Source organism: Pundamilia nyererei, unplaced genomic scaffold, assembly GCF_000239375.1.
Source record: "Pundamilia nyererei isolate P.nyererei 1_Seehausen unplaced genomic scaffold, PunNye1.0 scaffold00031, whole genome shotgun sequence".
Taxonomy (NCBI): domain Eukaryota; kingdom Metazoa; phylum Chordata; class Actinopteri; order Cichliformes; family Cichlidae; genus Pundamilia; species Pundamilia nyererei.
In genome coordinates, this window is record NW_005187432.1 from 3,236,593 (window position 1) to 3,240,727 (window position 4,135).

At 36.6% G+C, this 4,135-nt stretch overlaps 1 protein-coding gene across 1 annotated transcript in view; it reads right to left on the minus strand.

The window, feature by feature from the left end:
• Nucleotides 1–4,135, minus strand: part of LOC102192005 (guanine nucleotide exchange factor VAV3-like) — a 49,725-nt gene that overhangs the window by 38,311 nt on the left and 7,279 nt on the right. The gene's annotated exons all lie outside the window — the stretch shown is intronic.

The window sequence follows — 4,135 nt, forward strand, 5'->3', positions numbered from 1 at the left end:
TATACATGTTTAATAATGCAAATAAATGACACTTATTGTGATTCCCAGTTTCAGAATTAAATCGGATTCACTGAGTTAAGCTTTCAATTTAAGCTTTAATTATCATATGAAAGTCAGATTTAAAGCTCTGATAGATTTCCTGCTTAATAACAATACCAGCTTGCAGGGTTAACAAGCCAAATCGAAACAAATATGGGTGCTTCACATAATTAATTACTTTTATCCAAATGTTCCAGCGTGGAAACAAGATGTATCAGGGTCTAATCGCAAGCAACACTGTGTACTTCAACCAAGACAGAGGAGCTGTCACAAAAACATACAATTAAATAACTAGCCTTCTTTTACTAAATTATGTATGGATGTGTTCCCATAGCAACATAAAGGGGCAAAATGTAGCTTTTAAGAAAACACTGAGCCCATGCATTTCTTATATAACAAATATTAAGGACGAATGGCCAGTTGCCGGGTTATTCTGTGAAGGAAGACTCACACACTAAGCTGAATGCACAACTTGAGGGGTTTGTCCCAAAGGAAAAAAAATTGCCACTGTTTGGAAACATTTTTGGCTTTAGTAAAGAAAACAAACAAAAGGAAGACAACAAAAAATGGTTTCTGCTATCGAAGGTAATTCCACCATTTATTTATTTATGAACAAAGCAGGACAGCAATGCCACAAAGGTAATACCACTAACCTGTTACAACACTTGGAGCACAATTTTAATAGCTGATTATATTTATAGTACAAACCTAGTGAACTATGAGTTTAGGTTATGTCGCCCTGGAGCTTACTCAGTCAATGTCTTGGGTGTGTCATTAATCACAATCTTTAATGAAGGAGCATTTTTGATGAGTTTTCCACTTGCAATTAATACGCATACAAATCTATCCCATCCCTAAAATCTATCTTTTGACATGAACGCAGCAAAGACCAACGCACAAACAAAAAGAAAGAGGCCACATGGAATTGCACAATAGATCATGTTATGACCATGTGATCAAACCTCACTTGCCCACAAGTAAAAGTTTACACTAAAACCACCAGTAAATAGCTGTAAGCCAAACTCACTGACTACTTTTAATGATGTAATGGTGTGAAGCACTGAGCATCATTTAAACGCCACATCTGTCCATCGCTTTATGTGTTTCTTGAACGCGACAGTGAGTTGTCTGCACTCAAATAGCCTACAGTTACCAGCTCTCAGTGCAATAGCGCATCTTTGGGAACTGCGGTGAAACAGAAAATTCACATTATGGATGTGCAGCTGACAAACGTGCAGCAACTCTGTGATGCTATCACGCCAAGGCTTTCCAAAATTTATGACGAATGTTGAACATGTCATCAAGAATTAAGGCAGTTCCTAAGATAAAGTCAGACCCCACCACGTACTAGCAAGGCAGTCGTTACAACAGTTTCCTTCACCAAAATAAAAGTTAGCTTCATTCAATTAGAATTTTTTATTTCAATTCACACAATTATGTCGGGAAACTTCATTAAAGGTCCCTGTTAGTCAATATTAAGAAAGAAAACCCAGAGTGAAAAAGCACTTGGTGAGAACAGGTGGAAAAAGCTGCCTTTTGATAGGAATCAGTAAAATTATCAACTATTAGACTCTTCTGTATGGCTGAAAGGAGAACAAACCCGCAAAAGTTAAGAAACGGGTCCCTACTAGTTAAACACCACATGATAGTAGCAAAATGTGTCAGCGCATGACACATGACAGATACACACGACACAGACGCAGCTGTTCCGTGCTGTCAGATTCACTGTTTCTTTGATTTTCATTTCTTTCTCAATTCCATCTTCTGTGGTTGTTAAATTACATATCAACTTATCTCACATCATAAAGTGAGAATTTTTTGTAACAGTTTACTCTCTAATAGCAGTCTCTGTGCACAGAAGCATTGCGCAAACTACAAGTTATTCTTTGCCTATATTTAAAAAATGTTGTATTTATTTATTTACTTTATGTGTTTTAATGTGTATCGTGAATAAAATTCAAATTATGAATGCAAAGAGGGAAAGGCCGACAGTGACAGGGAGATGAATTCTCTGGAAGGAACGTTAAACTCACACCATGTGTTACACTTTGTAATGTTCCATAAAATAGTTAAATGTGTGTCAAATTAGTACAAATGTTGTTACACTGACACCTCAAACAGTGCGTATCTGTAAGGGTGTGTGCCGAATTTCATTAAATCACTTTTGAGTTATGTGTTAACTACAGAAATACATGATCACCCTGCACATGACAAGGACATAAATACAGGTAATTCGCAGCTTTTCATCCTTAACATAAAAATGTAAACTCCTAATAATATTAATGCATGTGCAACACTGTTATCAGAAAAGTATTTGTCATATTTACTCAGAAAAAGGATTGGAAACATCACTTTAAAAGAAATCACTTAAAACTGTGTAATTATATTTTTTTAAGAGGACCTGTAAAGATCAGTTCATGGACACTGATCATTATTTCTTTCCGCTGAGGTACTTGATCATTATGAGATGATTAATTTCTTAAACTTGCTGTAGTTAGTGTCAATATATAGTCTTGCCAAAGCTTACAGTGCTGTCAGAAGTCTCTACAAGTGAAACATTGCAATGTAATGCAATGTCCCAATTACAACAGAAAAGTAAAATAAATACCAGTTATCTCATTCACATCATAGTTTCTCTCTATGATAAATTATCCAGTGACAAAGCTGCAAAGTTCGCAAAGTTACATTTTTGGATTTGCAGCTAAGATAGTTATTTGGGTTAGATATAGCACCCTTTGAATCTTGAGTTTATCTCCCCTTCCTGTGTGAATAAGTCCTGTGGCTTTGGCTAAACCCAGGTGTGCTTATGACTTGAAAAGAGGCCTGCTTGTAAAGTGTACCCAGCTTTAATAGTGCAACATTGTGATGTTTGCAGCACTGGAAATGTTTGGTTTGTTTGTTTGTTTCCCCTGCATCACTGTTTGCACTTAAAAAAATTAGATGCCATAGTGCAGCATAACGTTCCACAATGCAAACAATTATATTGATCTCTGTGAAATTTCTTCGAAAATCTAAGACCACTGATGTAAATGTAACCCTGCTCCTGCACACTTTGTCCACATCATAGCTGGTTTACTTCTAGTGATAGTGATAGCTACTGAATACAAGATTGAAAATCTAAAGAAACATATTAAAGCCAAACTGTTTTTAGATGGATTCAGTGTAACTTGCACAAGAAAGGAGAAAGATCTCTTGTGAATACATGAAATGAACAATCTAACACTGGTTTAAATCACATTCATTTAGTGAAGTGTAAATCCTTCTAGGCTGTCTTTTTTAAAAAACAAGTTGTTCTCACACCTGACATGTCTGAAAGCCATTTGGCTGAAGCTACATGTGAGTTGAGAAGCAAAGCCACAAGCTAAGCTGAAGACCAACCGCCTTGGTTAGTGTGGCCTATTTACGATGTCTATCGTAAATCCCCGGAGCACTGTGAAAAAGACAGAGAGCTGTAGCATCGGATAAGAAATCAAATGTTCATGTTTGCCACTCTGCAGGTGCAATGCAGTCACTTCTCTGTGAAACTTGTTCTAATTTTAGCAAGTACAAATAAATTCATCACACATTCTGCCCTGTGTTGTTTTTGAGTCCCCGAAATAAAATAGATGGTCCATCAAACTTCTGTAAATGCTCTCTTCTTTATGCAACTGCACAAAAGTAAAAAGATTGAAACTTCATAAAGGAGAAGCAACTTAGCAGTGAGGTGATTATTTGCCTCCTTACACTGGGTTTCAGTCCATTTCAGGATCCATTTAAAAAGTCTATTTCTTGTTTTTAAGACTTTCGATGGATTAGCACCACCTTCTATTATAGATCTTTTGAAAATCCACATACCAGAGATCTATGAGCCAAATGCTCTTGATATCTTCCTAGATCCAGGCTTGAAAGCAGAAGTAACAGAGCCTTTTCAGCAGGGCCCTCTAATCTTTGGAACAACCTGTTTTCACATAAGATCTGCCCAGTTTGAAACTCTTAAATCATTTAAAAACTCTTTTACACACACACACACACACACACACACACACACACACACACACACACACACACACACACACACACAGGTTTAGCCACTGTAAAAATATATCTATGTTAGCTA